General features: G+C 42.2%; 1 protein-coding gene across 5 annotated transcripts in view; it reads left to right on the top strand.

Annotated features, from left to right (window-relative positions):
* The window catches only part of TRPC5 (transient receptor potential cation channel subfamily C member 5), a 172,693-nt gene that overhangs the window by 1,055 nt on the left and 148,957 nt on the right, over positions 1-22,681 (top strand). The window contains exon 2 of one of the 5 annotated variants that reach the window (XM_081846959.1): positions 311-407. The exons of 2 other annotated variants lie outside the window; for them this stretch is intronic. The gene's annotated coding sequence lies outside the window, so the exon portion shown is untranslated. Of the gene's footprint in view, positions 1-310; positions 433-19,181; positions 19,205-22,681 lie in introns of those variants that run through there. 2 more of the 5 variants (XM_081846958.1, XM_081846961.1) reach the window with 2 other exon arrangements.

Raw genomic sequence — 22,681 nt, 5'->3', positions numbered from 1 at the left:
CCTCGTGGAGCGCCTGAATCTTGCAAGGTCTGGGAGCAAAGTCAGACACAGTCCAATGCTATTTAAAGAGCAATGGTGCAGACAGGTGCAGATGGATTGCAGCTGAACCCCAAGAATAAGCAGTGGAACCTGGTGCGCACCGACCTGATATCTCATTTCTCTGTGCTACCCCCCCCCCGCCGCCCTCGAAATCGCACCTCTGAATATGGTGCACAACAAAAAAAGAGAGAAGGGGTGGGTGACACTACAATTCCCAAGGCAGACAGACCTTGTAGGAAGCATGTTTCTGTTTTGTTTTCTTACTCCAAAGCAAATCCATCTTAATTCAACCGGACTGACTCCCAAGCAAGTGTGCAGAGGATTTACAACTCCTTTAACAGCGCGATCCTATGCATGTCTTCTCATAAGTGAGTCCATTTGAATTACTCCCAGGTAAGTGGGGATGGGATTGCAGCCAACATCTGGAGCAGCTATGTTTGACCTGGACTGTGGTACAAAAGCAACACTTTGCTTTGTAGGGGTTGCACCTTGAAATAAAGGCTGTTGTTGTGGTCTCCAAAAGAGAGGAGGGGGAAAGAATCGACCCGATGAAAGAGAAAAGATGTGTGCTGCTTCACATGTGACTTTGTTTTGGTGCACACTTACATCATTTATTTTGTAAGTGTGCATCCTAAAAATGTAATGTGTGGATGAGATAGAACATGTGTTTGGAGGAACAGGTGCCGTAAGGATGCATCCCTCACAGACAGAAGACTGGGTGCAGAACCTTGCCAACTGGTCCAGCAGCAGCCCTCAATTTGCTTTTGTAGTGCTTGCAAAGGCCCTTGAGAAGAAGCCCTCTTTGCTGCTGAAGATCTCTGAAAGGCCATCTAGGGTAAAAGGGATGAGATTGGCTTGGTTTTATGATTTGCTCATACCCTCGCAAGGACCTGGGCTTCAAAACCAGCCTCTCTCTCCCTCTCCCTTTTAAAGATCTGGTATGATTGCTTTCTGGGCTTCCCCCGCCCCTTCTCCCAGGATACTGAGTGCCTCAAGTCTCCCTCTCAGACACTGTTTTGCCCTCAGAGAACTGTAAATCCAACACCTGTCACAGCAAAGGAAGCAGGATGGAAAGGAGGCTGCAGGTCTTTCCCCCTCTCCCTTTGATATGCATGTAGCCAGAAAATATGTTGAAGCAGGGAAGTCAGCAGGGAAGTGAATGTGACTTCTTCACCAGGGCACTCTCCTTGCTGCAGCAGTTAGAAAAACCAAAGTGGCCACGCATTGCCAAACTGGCCTCCATTCAGGACAGCTCAGGAGGCTGTGCAAACTTGCAAAGGTGCCAACTGCTTTGAATTTTATTACCAGAGAAGGGGCAGGGAATGGCGAGGTCTTAAATCTAAGTGACAGTGTTTAATTTATAGTAGGCTTAACTGTGCGCTCAATTTTTGTTTAATGTGGTGTGGATTTTATCCCTGGCACAGGTTAATTGCCTGTATAAATACACACCTATATTTATACAAGTGAAGAATGAAGGGGGGTTTGCATTTTTAGTGTTTTGTCTCCCTCTGTGTGAGAGAGAAACACACACACACACACAACCATTGGAATCCAAAAGGTAGACATGATGTCATTGGGAGGTATTCTGTGCTCTAAAGGTTGCACATCAGATGCAGTTCTCTTCTTCTCTACCCTCGGTTGCCAGCTGTTCGGCCATTTGTGAGCTCCCCTGACATTTTAAAATGCACACACTACTTCTTTAAGATTACAATGACTGTTCACCTCTATTTGATTTCATGATACATGGGATTTAACTGCTGCCCTCTGATGCTTCAACAGTTTCCAAGCATTTGAACTCCTTGCTAGTGCTATTGACACAGATGATTCAAACACGTAGGCTCTTGCTACCAGTGCTCTTATCATTACTGGTGGTCTCTTGGGCCACTTGGAAACTACACGGACTTCTTTTTGTGTCCCAGGCTGAATCAAAGGGGACATTGGCCCGAACTTTATTTGCTGTTCTGCCTATTTCTACTGTTGCCATCAAATCTAGTTTTGTCTGAGAACCTTTCTGGAACAGCAGGAGCCAAAGTAAACATTGCATCAGGTGAAATGTAAGCCAGACATGTTTAGTGCAGTGTCCAAGTAGTGGTAATGGAGTGGAAAGTTTAGGGGGAAAGTGTAGGGGTTCATTTTCTGCAGCTCTGTCAAGGCCACAATATCTGTTTTCTCTTCCCCGCAAAGATTAAGACTTCCCAAGTGACCTTTGGCAAATCTTTTGTTTTTCTGATGCTTTGCTATTTCTCCCCCTGCAAAATTTTTGCCGTTTCTTTCAAGAAAACCGAAAATTAGACATAGCCAGTTTCATGGGATATTTTTCTATCCCAAGTGATTTCTAGTGTAGTATGAAATTGATATGGAGTAGCATGCAACTGACGCATGAAGTTTAGGAAGGGGGTTCTCTACCCCAAGCCAATTCAAATGTTCCCACCAAAGACATGTGTGTCATGTCAGATGAATGGCACTTATATCCTTCTTTGGATCAGATTTTGCTGGAAAAACTACATGGGGCTTTAAACAAAAAATACCTAAAATGGGCTGACATTATCTGGGGTAAAAAACTGAACTGAAGGTTCAGCTGGTTTTCTTTTTTTTTTTTTTTTTTTTTTTTGTAAAGTGGCTGAAATTCAGGGACATTGTATATTCCTGTGTAGCTGACAATAAACTAGGATGCAGAATGGATTCCAAACTCATTTTCTTGTAAGAAGGTTTTAAGAGAAGTGCTGTATAAATGCAAAACATGCTTACTGCTGATATCAAGCTGCAGCAGAAGCCACTATGCTGTTGATTTCTTTCCCTAAAGCCTGAAATAAAAGAATCCAAAACTTGTACCATTTTTCTATATATGCGGATCTACAAGGGCTTGGAAATTTAGCTTTATTATACTGAATAAAAAAGCACAGGGAAGAAAAGGGACACGTGCTCATTTGTTCTCTCTCTGAATATTCACATCCTGTTCTTTTAATTTGAAGTGATTAAGTAGTAGGTAAAGGAAACATCATTATTTTCCTTTCAGCTCACCTAATGAGCACTAACTGCATCTATATATGAGAGCAAGTACATGGTTCTGTTGACACAAACATGGCTCTTCATGTCCCCTCTCTTCTCATATTTTGATTTGCAATTATTCTTAGTTATTGTTGTTCCTCTCACTATGCCAACAATAAATGGATGAGTAAGTTATCAGGGAAATGTAGCCCACATAATTTAAGATATTGTGTTGCGCACATATTCTCCATAATGAAAGAGCCCAGGTGTTGGCTTGGTTTTGAGCTGTGAAAAAATAAGACACCAAATTGTTATAATGCATCCTGCTACTGCTATTGATTTGATGTGTGGAAGATCTAGAAAATCTGGACTGCAGAATCTTGGTGCTCACTTTGTTTCTATCTCAGGGGATTAGAAATTTGTTTTCCAAGTTGAGCTTCCCTTTGCCATCTACTTGAAACAGATGATCCTCCTCCCATCAGCTTGGAGCCAGGAGGGGTATTTTTGCTCCTGCATTTGTGATTAGTTTCGGAGGCACCATGAAACCCTCCAAGCTGGCAAAGAGGGTAAGGGGTTCATCCCTGTTTTTGTTATGGGCTTTGGAAGTCATTCAACTGCTTCCAGGCGCTCTGGGCTTTCGAAGTGATACGGAGTGGTTTTAGCATGAGATCAGGGAGGAGACCCTACTCGTCACCCTCTTGGGAAAATTTGAGCAGAGTTCTTGGATAGCTACTAAGACTAATCCAAAATTGTGGGTCATCACTTTAAATACGTATTTGCCACACACATTAAAAATCATAATAGGCTTAATATTGAGGGTATTGGGAATGCTTCCATTTTTTGGCCTTGGGGAGGAAGGGTGGGATATAAATTGAATTAATTACAATAACAACAACAGTAACCAACACCACTGCTTTCCACTTTGTTGGTTTTAAATTAAATTTCCAAACGGGGGCTCTTCCCTAAACCTATTAAACTACGTAAGAGAAGACAAAGATTGCAAGCCTTCTATACAAGCAAAGTTTCACCTTTATCCAAGTAATTAACATACTTAGTCACTATTTCTTGAAAGAGTTTTTAAAAAATGAATTCCTCAATTCTATCAAAGTCAGTTGTCATGATTTAGTGATTTTTCCATGACTTTTAAAAACTGTTCCTCTACCAATGTAGCATTTGAAGATTCCCAAGGCTTTGCTAGTTCTCTTTTAGAAGCTGTCAATAAATTTGCCACCAATTCCATATCTCCATGTTCCTCGCTGCATAGTTTAAAATATTGCATTTGATCCTTCAGGAGATATCATTTCTTCCAAAGCAACATTTACTAAAAATAACAATGTGCACACACTTATTCTTCATGAATGGCTTGTTTCACATATCCTGAAAAAGAACTAAAATGGAATTGAAATGAGAAAGAGGACTCTTTTCCCCAATCTAATATTTCCCAGAGTAAGGATGAATATGATTTTGCAAGAATTTTCATTATGTGCTCTTTTTTCTTGTACTTTAAGATATGGATAAATTGGCCAGTCTATCAATTTTTAAAAATAGAATTTCATGTGCTTAAGCAAAACTAGAGTGAATATTTGAGCTCTTGGAACAGTTAAACATAGCTATTCTGTGTTCTTGAGTATATCTTCTTGCTTAAAAGCATTAATTAGTACCTTTCTGGATAGGCTGGAGTGGGGGACTTAATCTAGCATTCTTCAGTAGAATGTCCTTGCAACCAGCAGGCATTTGGAGATCCATTGTGAACCTGACCATAATGAACACCACCTGTTTATTTGTCTGCCAATCCCCCACATTTTTTTTAAAAAAAATGTGCCCCAAATGGCTCACAACAAACCAAATGAACAAATGTAAATAGAAAAATTAAAAGCATATCAAGAACAATTAAAAATAATCACAGTATCAACAAACGCAGAAAAAGGGGGCTGTATCTAATGTTAGCTTTACTCCAGAGTAGACCCATTGAAAGTAATGAATATTTGGGTTCATTAATTTCAAGGGGTCTACTCTGGAGTAGGGCTAACATTGGATACAATCCTAAATCCACACAATGTTATATAAAACAATACAAACAAGCCAATCTAATTCAACAGCTTAAAACTGAATGGGAGAGAAAACAATGCCTGGCACACAAGTAAAATGATAGAATACAACAGCTAACCACACATCTCACTTGTGAAGTCCCTCCCAGGCTCTCACCTGGGTCTGCTCTCCTAATTACTTCCCCGTCTTCCACTTGTAGAGGTAAATATTGCCAGTACTCCTTCAAGTCACACATACCCTCACAGTTTTTATATTCTTCAATCCCTCTCTTGCTACAACCCTTCCAACACTATCCACAAGGCAGTTCCTTTGATCAGCCCCAACTCCATCTTGAAAATTAAAGCCCCAATACCACACTCTTATGAGCTGGTCCTATAGGGCTACTGTTTCTAGCCTGGTGGTTCATCTTGAGACAGGGATGAGCAAATCTGTATTAGTTTCTCATTTTGCCAATCTTCAGTTCGGTTTCCCATATATTTGTTTGAGAATCCTCTTTATATATTAAATAAGTCCACGTGAAAATTCATTTTAGTATAAATGTCTCTTAATACGCACATTTTGCCTTTGAAAAATGTGCAAAGCAACTCCTCATAGTATAATGCATTATTCTTTCTACTGCATGTGTTCCATATGCACACTTTACTTTAGCATGGAGAAGTACATAGCAAAATTTGGAGAAGTGCACATTTCAGACGTTGGCAGTGTTTATGTTTGCGTATTGCTTCAGAAAGTGAGACTTAGGTGGGCTCACTTTTGAATGCAAACTGAGCTGAATTTCTCCCCATCCCTAATCACCAACCCTACATGAAGGTAGCAGCAGTTCAACACTCTGTTTTTCAATCAGGATTCATTGATAAAGTATCAGTGAATTCTGATTGACAAACAGAATGTTGAACTGTCAGCTATCCGAAATATCATTGAAGATATCAAATAGAGAGCCAGCCGAAAAACCAGCAGGGAGACACAGCCAAGAAATTGAGATTCAGTCTAAAATATTCCAAGTGCCACAATATTCTCTCGCAGATACGCTACTTCAGAATTCATTGTAATGTGCTAGCGGGAGAGGGTGTTGAATGACTCAGATGAATGTAGCTCGGAGTAAACAAACATGTAAATCATTTTTGGCTACAGAGAAAGGGAGCCAGGGGAGAGGGGGGTGTGCACCATATTCAGGGAGAAGGCACTTGTGGTGATATGATCTGCAAAGTGTCCCTCAGTTTCAGAGAAGATATATATATCTTTTACACGGGAAGACACCCGAGGACACCAAAACCTGCATTCCTGTACCCGTGAAAATCTACGAAAGCATATATATATATATATATATATATATATATATATATATATATAATGCTCAAATATTCAGCAGCTAGTGTCTTTTTCGTTTGCAGTTGGGATGTTGGTGCATCTTCTTCAAAAAGCTAGTTGTTGGAAATCACACACTCCATATGAAGCAAACACATTCTGGTCCAGGTTTGAATTCCTGGTTGCTGATAGGAATTGGTGGTACATCAAGGCCAATCTTCACAGGCCAGTGTGTCCCCCACAAACAACCACCCAGAGGGCAGTACTGTAGTTGATAGGGGCAGAAGCAAATGGGCTTGGCCTCAGCACCTGAGCCAGCCCACTGCGGCTCTCACTAGCTGCCACAGAATCCTTTCTTCTTATTTTAAAGCACACATACCTTAGAATGTACACTTTATAGATTCAGTGTGGTTTAGTGGTCAAAGTGTCAGACTAGGTCCTGGGAGACCCAGATTCAAATTTCCACTCAGCTACTCAGCTCACAGGGTGACCTTATGCTAGGCAAACCTACCTCACAGGGTGGTTGTGGGGATGGCATGAGGTGGGAGAGAACCTTGTATGCCACTTTGAGCAACTTGTGAGAAAAGGTGGAATATAAATGCAATAAATAAAATAAAAATAAATAATCAGGGGTAGGCAGCCTGCATGTATGGCCATATATGCATTATTATTATTATTATTATTATTATTATTATTATTATTTATTTTATTTTATTTTATTTTATTTTATTTTATTTTCCTTTTAAAACATCTTACCCTTTTCAAGAACAAAATAGTGCTTTTTTGAGCATCAGTGCATTTACCAACAGGGCAGCAGAAGCAAATCTCAATTTATTTCTATAGTCATGATGGTACTCTGTGTTAAGTGAATTTATAATGTGAAACTGCACATGCTCAGAGAAAAAACAGTGTTGCTCTTTCTGCTCCAATGTATCAAGGGTGTAAAAACAATTGTAAAGCATGATACAACCAGGAAAGTGGGCAGGAAATGAGAGAAATATGAATTGTGTGCTTCACGACTAAAGCAATTACACACGGCCATCTAAAGGATAAGGCAATTAGATTTCCTAGCTGCACCACTGATGGGAATGAACTCTTCTTTCCTCCCACATTCAGACTTGGGCAGTCTTTGTTTCAGTCTTTGCCAGGTAGGAGAAAAGCATAGCTAAAGTGGATCTCCAGGTCTTCAATCCCTTGAGGCCAGGCATGTCCAAAATCCATTTCGGGGCCCTAATCCAGTTTAATCTGGCCCCTGCAGCAGTTTATCTCCTGGGGTAAAATCCCCCCAAAACCTTAACAGCTCAACAACTTTGGTAAAATCTTTTAAAAAAGCTCAACAACTTCAATTCTAAAAAAAGAAAAAAGCTCAACAACTTTGGTTGGCCCTTTGGTTGGCCCCCATGGCCCTTCATCAAATCTGGCCCTCTTTGAAAATAGTTTGGAGACCACTGAGGCCATAAAGTACATGCAGCCCCATATCCTAGACTTGATTTGTTACACTGCGGTGGGAAACTTTTTCAGTCTGTGGGTCACATTCCCTTCTAGACAAGCTTCTGAGAGCAATATATCAGTGGTAGGCAGGGTCAGAGGCAAAAAGTGTTTTTTAAAAAAGCTTTTTTACAGTGTTTTTTGTATGTGTCTAGATTCCACCAGTCATGGTCAAATTAGTAGTCAGATTTCAGATCAGGAAGGCAACCTTTTCAAACTGAGGAACCAATCCTGGGACATCAGTTATATGTAGAGCCAGGTAGGCGTTCCTTAGGGCATTTGTCTGGTGGACTGAGACCCATTTGTGGGTTGTAGGCTGATACAAAGTGGGTCACAACAGGAACACTACTACTATGTAAATATATGGTAAAAGAATAAGAAATGAGTCTACAAATAAAACATTGGGTTAAAAGTGGGCCCTGGGTCTGAAAAGGTTGAAGGTACCTGCCTCAGGGTTACTGTCATGGCCAAGCTGAGAAGCTGCAGTACCCTATCTGGGTGGTACTGCGATCCGGTGAAGATTAGACCAGTAATTCCTTTAGGCTGTGAGCTGCTTTGATGTCACAGTGAGTAGGGTGCCCACAGTGGGTAGGGTGCATCACACAGTCCCAAGTCATTGTACACATGACTTGGCAATGGTATACAAGAAACTGAGCCCAAGTCAGCTGCCAGACCCTGTTGGCAGAGTCCCTGGTTTGTGTTTCTTGGTGGCTTAACAATCTAGCTATGGAAAAGATAGAGACTTGCTACCTCAACTGTCCCTCATAAGGCTTGGTTTCCAGACCTGTAATCAACTTGGGTAGGGTTGCCATATTTCAAAAAGTGAAAATCCAGACAAAAAAGTTGTTGAGTTTTTTTTGTTTTTTGTTTTTTGCTGCCCAGGCACTATTTCCGACAGCCAAATCCCAGCTATGTCTAGGAAATTCTGAATGTATGGCAGCCCTAAACTTGCGTGCCTTTCTCTGCTCACCTTCCAACTTGTCAACATCCTTCTTAAATTGTGGCACCCAGAACTAGGCAAAGTATTCTAGGTGTGGTCTGACCAAGGCAGAATAGAGTGGTACTATTACTTCACTTAATTGGGACACTATACTTCTGTTGATACAACTTAGAATAGCATTAGCCTTTTTTGCTGCTGCATCACACTGTTGACTCAGGTTAATCTTGTAGATCCTTTTCATATATACTGCTGGTAAGCCAGATGACCCCCATCTTATATTTGTGCAACTGTTCTTTGTTCTTCCTGCCTAAGTGTAGAACCTAACATTTTTCCCTATTGAAATTCATTTTGTTAGTTTGGGCCCAGTTCTCCAATGTGTTAAGGTCACCTTGAATTCTGATCTTGCCTCCCGTGGCATTGACTGCCCCTCCCAGTTTGGTGTCATCTGCAAATTGAATGAGCATCTCCTCAATTCTTTCAACCAAGTTGTTTATAAAAATGTCGAATAACAACGGGCCCAGGATAAAACCCTGCAGCACCCCACCCATCTCTGAGTTGTTAACAAGTTCACCCACCTAAAGGTATCAATATAACAAATATCTCTAAGCAATGTGCATAACTATTTGAGCCTGCCCAGGTGCAAAGATCCTCAGCCGAGCACCTTCTCACCAACAGACCTCACCACCTTTTGATAGCACGGATCCCTCTGGGTGGACCTATTTTGACCTGAAGTGATGTGCTGCCAAATCCTAGGCTGATCCAAATGGGCCCAGTTCAATTCAGGATCTGGAATCCAGCTGCATCAAGTGCCCTGCCCTAATGCCCAGAGGCTTCCCTGAGGGTATTTGTTGTTTATTACATAACTGAGATGATGTCACTGTGTCAAACCTCTTTTTGGTAATTGTCCTAGATATTAGGAAATCTGTGTACTGACCGTAATGAATGGATGGTGACAATGGTATGAAATGGGCTCAGTTTGGACTATGTCTGCAAGGAATGTTTTTTCTTTGCTGCCCAGGAGCATGGCTATGGGAGGCATGTGCAAGAGACTTGCCACAAAGCATGCCTGCACTTCAGAATTTACCACTGCATGATGGTTTGGATCATCAGATGGGAGGGGGAAAGCAAAGAAAAATGCCATGGCAAAACAGAATCTATGTCTTTCCAAGACTCACACAGCTAGGTAGCTTTTTATTTTATTTTAAAAACTGATTTGTTGGTACTAATCTATAAACCACAATTAATTATCTGTTTAAAAGATGTAAGCCAAACACATGTTTTTACAATATGGCAAAGCAGTTGTCTTAGGAATTAAATCAGCTAAGAAACAAAAATGGAACAAACCCATTCATAGTTTCACAGCTGAAGCAACATTATGCTGTAATGTAATAATGCAGCTATTCTTACAACTGAATCGGGTACACATGAATTGGCAGTAAAGACCTGCTTTTTTCCTAATTTGCTTTTCCGCAACAACATTATGATGTTAGGTCCTGAAACCATATCCTGTGCTTAAATTTTTCCTATTGCTTTTTTGGGGGGCAGGGGGGATGTGTGACCATTCATCTCCCTATTAATGCAAAAACAAATTGCACTCAAAAATGATAAAAGGAGATAAAATTTCAGTGATATTTCTCAGGTTATATGCAAGGGTTTTCATGTACCTAACTTACATTTGAGGGGGCTGGGGGTAATTGTGAGTGTCCTTCCTTCCAGTCTACAAATCATTTCACTAGTGGTCTGCACATTGCAGGCTTCTTGGGTACTTATGCTTCGATCAAAGCCCAGGGGAAGACCTAATGAGGCGACTTCTCCCATGGGGCTTTTTCAGATCAAGGAGTTCAGGCAGCTTAGGAGTCTTTGGGGTGTTGGATAAATGTTTACTGGAAAGAAAAATATATAGGCTGCCCTTGCCCACCCCATAAAAACAAGGTGAGCTGAAAGCCACACACTGAGCAGAATTCTAAAGTGTCCTGAGACACAGAAAAAACGAAGTTGCTTTTGCAGGGGAATAAAACCTTCAAGAAACCGGAGGACAGATTTCAGCAAAGCACTGAATCAAACAGCAGAGGAACAGCACTGCCCAAAACAGCCCAAGGGCAAGATGGTTAATGTGCATGCTGTCCCTTGCAGACCTTTTTTTTTGCTTGCCATTCTTTATTGATCCCTAATAAGTCTGAAATGCATAGTGTAAAGCACTAGGATAGGGTTCAGCAGCTGGAGGCTCCTAGGGAACAATCTGGCTCCCTGAGGATCACACGCTTGTTTTCCTGTTGTCAATGCAAATGCAGCAGCTGCATGCAGGGAAGGAAAGCAACCACAAAACTGGCAAATACACAAAAGGCAAGGGTGTGTGTGTGTGTGTGTGTGTGTGTGTGTGTGAGAGAGAGAGAGAGAGAGAGAGAGAGAGAGAGAGAGAGAAACTTCAGGTGTTTGCAGTTAAATTGGTAATGTCCCATTCGTTCGGTGAGAATCACTGCTTAAAATATGCTCGCGAAGAAGGACCTGTTTCAAAACATGTTGGGCCTGGGGGGGGGGGGAATTCATTTGAAGCGCCTGGAGATTTTTTCCTAATTTGTTATTTTTGTATGCAGGGGAGCTATGGAACTATAACTTGCTTAATTAATTAATTATGCCTGTCCTGGGCCCTATGTTGTTCAACATCTTTAAAAACACTTAGATCCACGATCTCCCTGTGTAAAGCCCTCAAGTTCTTTAAATCAACGAGATCACACAAATATGTGAGATACAGAGGGGGCTATTCTTAAGAGAGAATATAAGTAGCAGGGTGTGTTGAAAGCTTGGTTCTGCATTTTGCGTTGATGTTAGACGTGTGATGGTCAGCAGTTAGCCTGAATCAGCTTTTCCAAGTCTTGTCTATCTTCTGCATTTCAGAATGGTGTGTTTGTGTGTGTGCTTGATCTCCTCCTGCTTTCTGAGAAGGCCCTCAGTGACTCTAGAATGATAATTTGATGTGGAGCAGAAGATGCTCCGGCACCCGTGATTCTATGAGCAACTGGTGCTTCCTATTCCCCTTCCAAGATGACATCTTAACTTGGTTGCTCCATCACAGCCAAACTACTGTTAGGAGCATACACTCCAACCTGATCTGAGCCCCCAGATTGGCCACAACTGACCTGGGTTGATCCCAGAAACACCTAGTCCAACCTGGATCTTGTCCCAAATCAGTTCAAGGATGGGGCTAATCTGGGGCAGATCTTTAAAGCTTGGGCAGGTTCAAAATAGACCTGTCACAATCATGGAGAAAGTGAAAGGTGGCATGGTCCAATTTTGGGGGGTGGGGTGGGATGACAGGTGGGTAAGGAGTGTAGAACTCTCCCCCTGCCTGATCCTTGATGCCCTGTAGCTCCTCTCTGCCAACCAAATGCACTATTGATATCAAGGTCTAAAATGAGCACTTGGCATCCTTGACCAGTTGCCAGGGTTCCAGTAAAAACTGCTGATGCCTGCTCTGGCTCATTTAAAGTTTAGCTCCAATTTTTTATTCCCTATGGTGCCCCAGTGTAGCATTGCTCCATAACTTGCAATGGGAACTAGATGCAACTATCTTGCACTACTCAGTAAAGTGTTGCTCTCCACTATCAAGCAAGCTCGCCAGGGTCCACTGATGCAGAGGAGGGGCCACTGCATGACACTTTGCTCAGGACTCCTTCAAACCTGGAATCAGTGCTGCTGGTATTGCTCTGGTTAAGCAAGCACTACCCACAACCTGTGCGGAGGTGGTGGGGGAATTCTTCACCCCTTTTGTTGTTGCTAAACCAAGCAGACCCTTCCCTTCCATTGCATCACTTGTTTATGCAACTGAGGCAAATCATTGTTTATACAAAAGCATCTGATGTCTTAACGTCCTGAGCCACATAAACAGTGAAGCTTTCGATGTTAATTAATTAATTCAGAATTAAAACACAGTTCTGCTAAGTGCTCAGTTATCTGAGGAGTTCTGGCATCGGGCAAAAGGAGGTGATAGATGGAATGCTTTGTCCCTATGACACTGAGATGGTATTAACACTGTTAGTCCTGTCTTAACTTTGCAACAGGCATCTGTAAAATCTGAGTTTGACACAGATAGGCGGGTGCTGGTCAGATGGGTCCCAAGGCAGAATGCATGGTCATAGGTGTCCTAGAGGTTGGGTATCAAATCAAGCAAACATGAATCAAGGGTCAGTGGCTGGAGGCATGGTGACAGATCAGCTCGTGGTTAGACACCAGATTAAACTGGTAAAGGCAAAAAATTGTTCAGAGTGAGCAGTTGGCTTGGAAAGAAAAGTTTTTTTATGGCTTGGCAAATCACCATTGGTTTGTGAGGTCATTTGAGTATCTGCACCAGGGGTAAGATAACAGGGATTGGTCATGGTTCAAAACATACAAACCCTTTACACTCTAAAATCAGGATCCCTTAATTCCTCCAGAGGCACATTCAATGGATTATAACCTCCAATCCTGCTCATTTTACCTACTGCATGTAGAATGTTTGTCTCAAGTGCCCCACTCAGCCCAAAAAAGATTCAAGATCTGTGGTCAGAAAAGGTTTCATTGTCGCAAATTTAATTTTAAAAATACTTAAACATACTTGAAAAAGACCAGGGAGAATTTTTCTCTGTGCAGCAGGTAGAGTTTATTATGATTTGCTTCTTCTTGCTGGTTGTGGGAAATTGCAGGAAAAGGAATGCCCCCCCCCAACTGCTTTACATTCACAGAGGAAATTCAGAGGTCAGACAATAGAAAGTTAATAAACCATGAAAATACTTGTTGTCAGCATAAGATGTCAAAACATACCGAGTGAATATTTTTATAGCAACAACTTATACCTGTTTGGGCAAGGCTAGAAGTGTGGTGGGGGGAGGTTATGAAAATTCATTACCTTGGTTATCAGTAAATGCAAATGATTAGATGTGGCATAGATGAATTCAGTTTACAAAAACCAGTCGGACTTGCAAGCAAGGGGATTTTCACATGGTGCTGGAAATGGGGTGGGCCTTTGTTGTTATTGTTGTTCTTTGATTTGCATTTTCTTGTCTGCAGTTTGAATAGAATGCCAACATACGCAAAAAGGCACGGCCAGATAGAAATTATTTTACTTCTGTTCCATGTCCACAATGTTCATGCCACCACACAAGTAATAAGAAGTGGGGGAGGGGTTAACTTAGTTAATGGTTCTAACCATATGGCTTTTAAACATTTTGTTTGTTTGTTTGATTTAGAGCACTTGTACCCCTCTCTTCAGCAAAAAAGGCTTCCTGCAGGCTTACAACCTAAAACCCCACAACACACAAGGAAAAGGGGACAGGAAGGGAAGAGGAAAATCAAAACCAAAGCTCAGTTGTTCCTCTAATGCCCAGTTGGCCCAGTTCAGGGGCAGGAGGTGCCTGATGGAGCTGGGCTCTTCACAAATGTGATGGAGTGAGCCTTCTGCTTCCTGTCTCTCCCACTGAGGCAGTCTGGGGCAATGAATGCCTCCAGATGACAGCTGAGGGGAGAGCAGGCCTAGTGGGGATGGCCTGTCAAAGCAGAGCCAGTGGAGGTGGCTTGGCTTTTCACCTCTCCCACTGATACTTACTTATTTAATGAAATTTTCGCCCATCCCATATTGGGACCTTTTAAAGAAGATAGTTTTAAGAAATGAGACTTAGGAATACAGTGGTACCTCGGGTTAAGAACTCAATTCGTTCTGGAGGTCTGTTCTTAACCTGAAATTGTTCTTAACCTGAGGTACCACTTTCGCTAATGGGGCCTCCCGCTGCCACCGCACCGCCGCTGTGCGATTTCTGTTCTCATCCTGAAGCAAAGTTCTTAACCCGAGGTACTATTTCTGGGTTAGCCGAGTCTGTAACCTGAAGCATCTGTAACCCGAGGTACCACTGTATTGATTCTACTGTATTCCCTTTTAAAAAATACTGAGGCTCAGACTTTGAGTGGCACATTTCACTGATGCTGCACTTTAAAGTATTTGCTTAAATTATCTACCATCTTTATTTATTTATTTGTTTGTTTATTCCCCTTTTGAAAAATAAACCACAGGGCATTCAATCCAGATTGGGGCTGTGGTGCCTGGAGGACCCAGGGGGGACTGACTACATTCTTCTGCCCTCAATTTTGCCGAAGTAGCTTCCCCTTGCCCCCACTTCAAAATCTGAGGTGCCAGTGAAATTCTTCAGTGTCAGGTTCAGAAAAGGGAATCAGAGGCTACTTTTAAAGCCCACCTCAAAGGAGAGTAAAGCTTTAGAAGTTTCTAAATCCTTCTCCATCTTAGATTAAAATCTGAGCAGGAAGAGAATTGCTGGTTTTCCTTGGATTTTTTTAAATTTGACAAAGTAAGAAAAAATTAAGAGGATGCAGGAGCAGAAGAAACTGTTGAGAAGGAGGGAGCCTAGGGAAGAGTGGATTCAACAGCACCCCAAATTTCTTAGCTGAATCTAGCAGTGGAAAACTTCACCTGTATCCCTTTCTCCAGTCTTCATTATATTATTTCTTGGTGAGCAATTGGGTAGACTCCTGCCTGCAGGCTTTCAACTCACTCTTTTTTATTTTCCTCCACAAATTTGTATTTTGGTCAAATTAGAGGTGGGAGAGAAGCAGTTCCTAGGGGAATGTTTCTCCTGGTTGCCATAAAGATGAATCTTTTCTGCAACCTCAAGCCTTCTTATCTCAACAACTAATCAGGCTGGATATATCCCAAGATACATACATCCCAAGAGCAGGGCCCTTCCCCTGTGGCTACAACCCTGAGGATGGGGAGAGAGTAATGAAGGGAGGGAGCTACATGAAAAGGGAATTCAGTTCACATGGGAAGGCGACTCAGAGGCCACCAGTATTTTAATTTTTCATACTTCAAAACACATAGCTCATTTTTAATCTAATGAAAACAAATTAGCATTGCAAATCACAGCAGTCCCTCACAGAGGCGTAGGAAGGTCAGGTGGTACACGGTGCGGAAGATTTCTTGTCCCCCTCCCCCCCCATTTTTATTTTTATTTTTTAACTGCAAAAATGGTTTTACGTTATTTCATATTTTCTTACAAAGGAATGCGGATTCTGGGCCTCTGATAAATCTACAGGATGGCTTGTGTTTTGGCTTGTGTTATTTTATTTATATTTATTGTTTATTTATTTAATAAAATTAATTTAAAAAAAACCTGCAAAGTGGTTTACCAAAACACCATAGCAGTAAAATCAAGAAAAATTAACAATTTTAAAACATACAAAAGCTAAAATATTAAGATTAAAATTACTTCAACTTCCTAAGCATCTAGGTATGCTTGCCTAAAGAAGAATGGTTTTAGCAGGTGCCTGAAAAGAGTCTAGCAAAGGCAGGTGCTTTGTTGAAATTTCAGCCTTCATGACAGGAAAACAGCCAAGTAAATAGCTATTTTCATGGAGGAGGGTCAAGATATTAACTGATATGCATGAAATGTCATATGTAGCTACATAATCCCTAGTGTAGTAATATAAGACCTTTGGAGCAGGCATTAAAAAAAATAAAATATGAACCACCCTAGTAGGGTAGTAATTGTTCCTTGATAATTTGTCACCCCCCTCCATGATGGCACCTGGGGCGTACCGCCCCCTGCCCCTGTTTCCTATGCCCCTGGTCCCTTGTGCAATAATCCTGTGATAAAGCTGAGGCAGCGCTCTGGCACTTGTCATGGTCCTCCATGCACCAGTAGCAATTTAGAAATGCTGGCCACATGACCCAGAAAGCTGTTTGTGGACAAACGCCGGCTCCCTTGGCTTGAAAAGCAAGATGAGCGCCACACCCCATAGTCACCTTTGACTGGAGTCCAGGGGTCCCTTACCTTTACTGAATCAGACCACCTGCCCTCTGGCTCAGTATCATTTCCACCAGGGGTGGGGAACCTCTGACCTATGTGCTAGTCTTGAGCTCCCAGGCTTCCCCATTTGGCTGCAAGGACATTTTGGGCAAGCCATGCCCACCCACCATACAACAGATGTCATGGGGATAAGGGCAGGCCTTTGTTGAAAGTGTGGGGCTTGCCCAAAGCCCACTTTGTGCAACTCCCTAAGTACCCAACAACAGCTGCACAAAATGGGGCATCAACTTTAATCAGGATGGTTCTCCCAGCACATCATCCAAGGCAAAGGAAGAATGATTTTCCTTAGCACTGGGCTCAGGTGTGCAGGAGAGCTCTGTGCACTCATGTCCAGTGCTAAGCAGTATTTTGCCCTCCTATTGGCTGAGTTTGGGAGTGCTAGAGTTTGGGAGTGCTAGAAAGCTCCCTGCAGGAAGATCTCTGATTTTCTCCAATCTTGGCAGGATTGCTCTCACAAAATCATAGATCTGTAGAGTTGGAAGGGACCCTGAACATCATCTAGTTTACCCCCCTGCAATGTAGGAATATCATCTGCCGATATTGGGTGGAGTAGGGATCCTGCTGTGCTCTGGGCTCAGGTGTGCTTCATCATTAAGCAAGTGGGAGGCAGTGCCACTGCTGCTGTCCACTCACTTAAATGAGATGCAGAGCAAAGGCGTGCTTGAAATAAGCTCCCTCCAAGGGAAGGAAGAGGATGCTTCAGAAGGCACTTTGCAAAGCCTCTGAGGGAATTTTGGCAGATGGGTGGTGCCACCCATTTGTGAGTCATGTGATGTCATGATGGCATCATGTGATTGACAGGTGGACAGTCACACCCCCTACCTGTCACATTTGGCCTGCAAGGCTGATTCTGAGAAGGAGCTGGTCTGTGGAGCCAAAAACAATTCCAGTCCTTGATCTATACTCACTGGCAGAAGCTCTCCAGGGTTTCAGGCATGGGGCATGAGATCAGGGACTGACCCTGTGAATGCAGAGCTTGTGCTCTGCCACTTAGCTATGACCCTTCCCCAAATGGGAAGTCCACTGATCCATCTAGCTCAACAGCATCTAGAGCAACTGGCAGTAACTTCCATTGCTTTCAGACAGGCAGCCTGACCTGGACATGGCAGGCATTGAACCTGGAACTTTTTACATGCAAAACATATGCTCTGTCACTGTGCCATAGCCACCCTTTCCCATTCTCATCCCCATGTAATCTGAATCCATTATGCACTGGACTGGGCTACAAAAGTGTTCTCACCGTTCCTCCCTCTTTCTCTTTTCCTGCCTTATTTTTGAGGAAGGGGATTGAGAAACCAGGAGTGGGTATCAGTACTTCAGAAAATCACAGAAACACAGGGCCTTTGAAGGGTTCAGAAAATGATCACATCCAACCTCACCAGGGTTCTTATTCATCAATCCCTCCACAAGTTTAACTCACATAATCTCATACATTTCCAAGGGAGTTCCTCTTAACTCAGTAGAGTTAACTGAGCAGAATTGGACCCCAGAGGCTCAGTTCTGCTTTCATTAGCATCAGTGCAAATTGGGAGTAACTGGTTAGATTTTAATGGGGTTTCTACTTGCATTCGAGAAAATAGGACCCAATCTAGTGCAATTAAAGAGTTTAGCCTCTTTGTAGCTGGGCTGATGAAAAGAGCCTGCATTCATCTTGTGGTAGATTTTATGTGCAGCATTAAAAGGAAACTCCAAAGTGGAGGTGGGGGGAATGGGAAGCCAAATTAACTTCAAAAGTTGTATTGAACAGAGTTATTTGCTAAATGTGTGTGGATTTGCAATTAGAAGCATTTTTGAAATGGAGTTGTTTGAAATCTAGCAAACAAGAATCCGATAAGAAACAAAACAAAATTACTCCCACTTTTATTTCCCTCCACAAATTTGCATTTTGCTCAAATGGGAGGGGCAGCTCCTTAAAGGAATGTTTCATTTCATTGTGCAAAAGCCATTGAGATGAATCTTTTCTGCAGCCTCAAGCCTCTGATCTTCTTGCTCATATATAACTAATCATAAAAATGATCAAATAGGAAAGTGCAACTGTATGTGTGGACAGCATTTTCTAGAGTGGATTAATAATTCAATCTACATGAAGAAGCTAAAGAAGAAACCAGGGCTGGACTCCTGTTAATGGTGCTGCAAGCACCCCACTTCTAATAATTTGGAAATTTAAGTAATATTTATCCAGGTGCCATGTAAGGCAATTTCCCCCACTGACAATGCATTAGGACACAGATTAAAGGTAAGCAATAGGAAAAGGAACTCTGCTTTAAATTTATTATGTTTATTGTTGGACTAAAGCAAATGCATTTCCTACGCTTGAGCTTCTAGTTAATGCATGTGTTCCTTTAAACCACACGAGAGCATTGTTTGTATAGCAATCTAGCCAGCACTTGTTCATATGTCTCTTTGTCTAAGTTAACTCTACCCCTAAAAGCTGAGCCATTTTGTTTGCTGTTCTCTCCAGACAAGATGTTTGCTATTTCTCTCATGTCACCACTCACCCTGTAAATAGTTCCTGCATGAATAAATCCTTTGAACTCCAAAAACTGTAAGTTATTATTCAAATTTAATTCAGCCAAGCTGCAAGGCCTGTTAACACCTGTGAGCATAAAAGGAGACTGACCCAATAATGATCTCCATTATTAATAATAGGGATGAGGTGGATCTAAGTAGTTAGGAAATGCATGGAGATTTTAAAAGAAAATACAAATAGTTATTTTGCCTTCCGGTAGATGGTCAAGTCTGACAGGAACCCAACAGGGCTGCTACACATTAATGTCTCTTTTCAGTTTCTGTGCATTTCTTCGTAGTACACACATTTTCCTGGTGTCTGAATGCAAATCAGGAGTTGATTATGTAGCGAACCTAGACACATAAGCATGCCTGAAGGATTTGCAGTTTCATGGTAATACATAACGCTTACAAGTAGAGTCACCTTGGTTTCACATTTATCAAGCTTATGCAAGCTCCAACCTTTTACCACCCTGCGACAGAAATGTCATCCTCATTTGTCTGAAGGTGACAAACAAATTGCTTGACAGTCTACAGTGGAAATTGTAGAGGCTAGCCAGAAAGAAGCCCAGTGAAAAAACAAAACATCTGTGAGCATTGTGCAATGCCAGGTGATAAGCCAATTCCAGGTACACAGAGTTTGTTCAGAGAAAGGAACACTCTTTTTAAAGGGGGGGAAAACTTACAGAGAAATTTCTCCACCCAAAGCTATGAAATCAGGATGCATATTCCAGTCAGCAAGGAGCACTGTCTGCTTCCCAGGGAATAAAATTTGCAAACATATTCCATTTCTCCTTTGGGAATAACCTGCCAATTTATTAACCTCAGTGATTTTAAAAATGTTAATTTTTAAATCAGCGTCATTATCCATTCCTTCAGAAGAGCTCATTTTTTTAACAGTAGCCCTTGGATACAACTGATGTGTGCGTGCATGTGTGCCAAGCTGACATTATGAACTGAATCAGCTAATAGTGTACTTGCTAAATTGTGTGTATCATTAGGTTTGAACTGCACATACTGTATTCAGATCACAGCGCTCATGGTCTGAAAATGTCATAGGAAGCTGTGCTATACTGAGTCAGATCAATGGTGCACCTAACTCAGTATTGTCTACACTGACCGGCAGCATCTCTCCAGGGTCTCAAGCAGGGAGTCTTTCTTGTCCCCACCCAGAGGTGTGCCTCTGCATACAAGGCAGATGAGCTATAGCCTTTTCTCTGAGCAATTCAGATCCAAGTGTAATTCTGTTAGAGTTCACAGCATTGGTCTCTGAGTACAAATACAGTATCAGGTATTTTATTGATGAAAACACCAAGTCTTCATCACTACCTAATATTTTTGCATAGCAAAGACAATTCAGATGATATTGCATATCCAACAGTATCCCTAAAACACAGTTGCAGGAATGCTGAGGTAGCTCATAATTCTGATCGTTAATGTGACTTCTATGGTTCCTGTTTATTGCAAGCTTTGTGTAGCAGGAGAAGGAAGTGTGGGAAGTGTCTTTAAGTAGGGTGGGAAACCTCCAGCCCATAGGCATCACCAGGCCTTGAGTCTATTTTGGTTAGGCCACACCCATTTGCCCTACCCTTGACATGGTATATGATATCAGGTATGGACAGAAAGGTGCCCATTGGGACTGGTAGGGTGAAAGGCAGAGACGCCAACAGCAGGTGGTGTGAGAGCCAATGACAGGCAGAGTCAACTCACTCTAGTTTTGTCCCCATCCTCCTCCTCCCTGTTGAATTATACAAAGGCAACACTAGTAAGGAGGAGGAGGAGGAGGAGGAGGAGGAGGAGGAGGAGGCTGACAGGCAGTGCTGACATCCCTGAACTCATTGTTGTCAGAAAGATGGCAGGCAGGTGAGTGGTGGGTCAGTGCCCCATTCACAGTAATGGTCCAACCTTCACTGAGTGTGGGACAGCTTGGTCTAAAGGGGGGGGGGCATCATGCATGGGACCATACAAGCTCTGACAATCAGCAGACCATCAGGGCTTCCATAACCTGCATGCAGCCTTGTTCAGGGTGGCTTTGCTAAATGAGTCTCCTGATGTCATTGTGCTTTCAGGTGATCGGTAGGGTAGGTGGCCCCACCTACCTGTCAAATTGGCCCACATGGGCTGGAGGAAGGAGAATTGATCTGGCTTGCCAGCAGGATTTAATTCCCCACCTCTAGTCTTTAACCTTTCTCCCTGAAGTTGTACAGGTTGCTTGGATACTAGCAACAAAATGAATTTCTATCAGTTAGCTTGAAAGCACGTTTCTTTTTTGGTTTCTGGTTTAATGTCATTTGCTCAAGACAAAAAAATAAAATAAAAATCAACGGAAGGGCAGCCTTTCTTTGAGGCAATGGTACCAAGTGCTACACAGAAAACAGTTATAGCAGCATAAATAACAACAAGGCAGAGCTGTAAGAGGTAAATTTTAAATTTGGATAACTTTTGCTTTATTAGTAATTTCCCCTCCATTCTAAAAGGGATCAATGCAGGCACCTTGGCCATAACTGCAGTAAGAGAATGCTAACAGCAATTGCTTGTCAGGTTTTTTCCTGGTCCAACTCAAGGTGCTCACATTGATGTTGAAAGTCCTAAACAACTTAGAACCCAAATAACTGAAAGACTACATCTTTCCTCCAGGACTCTCCTATTTACCTCAGTAATATCCACACTGATTGGCAGTGGCTTTCCAGGGCTTCAGGCAGAAGTTTCTCCCACCCCTACTTGGAGATGCCGGGGACTGAATCTGGGGTCTTCCATGTGTCAAGCAAAGGCTCTACCACTGAGCTATAGACCTTCCTCTTATTTATCCTAGTGTGCTGGTGCTTATCTTTGGAGCCCTGCATGCAGCGGTGCCAGGTAACCCAAAGGAATGCCAGCTGTCACATCAGCCTGCCCATTCACTGAGATCATCATCACAGGCCTACCTCCACATCTGCTCCCCTCCCACCTCTGGTGTGTGGTGACTGCCCTGTGTAGGGAATTCTCTGCTTAATAGGCTGTTTGATGCCTAACTTTCCTCCATAATATATTCTGATACTGGAGCTCTTGCAAAGTGAGACAGCTAAGATAGGGATTGGGGAGGGGATTAGATTCAGTTTACATCTAGGTGAATTTATCTGATTCACACTTTTCTGAAACAATGCATAAAGCACAGCTGTTCTTAAAAATTTGCACTTCTCTGGTTTTTGCAGTACAGTTCTGCAGCTAAGAAATGTGCACAAAAAAGCATTCATTGGGGTATAGTGTACAGATAAATGTATATATTAGTGAAAATACAAATTCATTATACACCTTTAGGTGCCAGGTGAAAATGGTCCTCTTCAACCCAGCCTATATTCTTTTAAATGTGTTTCTGGGAGGTGTTGGCAGGAAGGGGGTTATTGGTTTGTTTTCTTCTTGTTTTTATCATGTATCTTGTGTGTTTTATCTTGTATTTTTATGCTGTGATTTGCCCTGAGATCTGTGGATGAAGGGTGGTGTACAAATTAAACAAACAAACAAACAAACAAATAAT

This window comes from Podarcis erhardii (assembly GCF_964252035.2).
Source record: "Podarcis erhardii genome assembly, chromosome: Z".
Lineage (NCBI taxonomy): Eukaryota > Metazoa > Chordata > Lepidosauria > Squamata > Lacertidae > Podarcis > Podarcis erhardii.
Note: the sequence above shows the minus strand (reverse complement) of the source record. Positions and strands in the feature narration are given on the sequence as shown.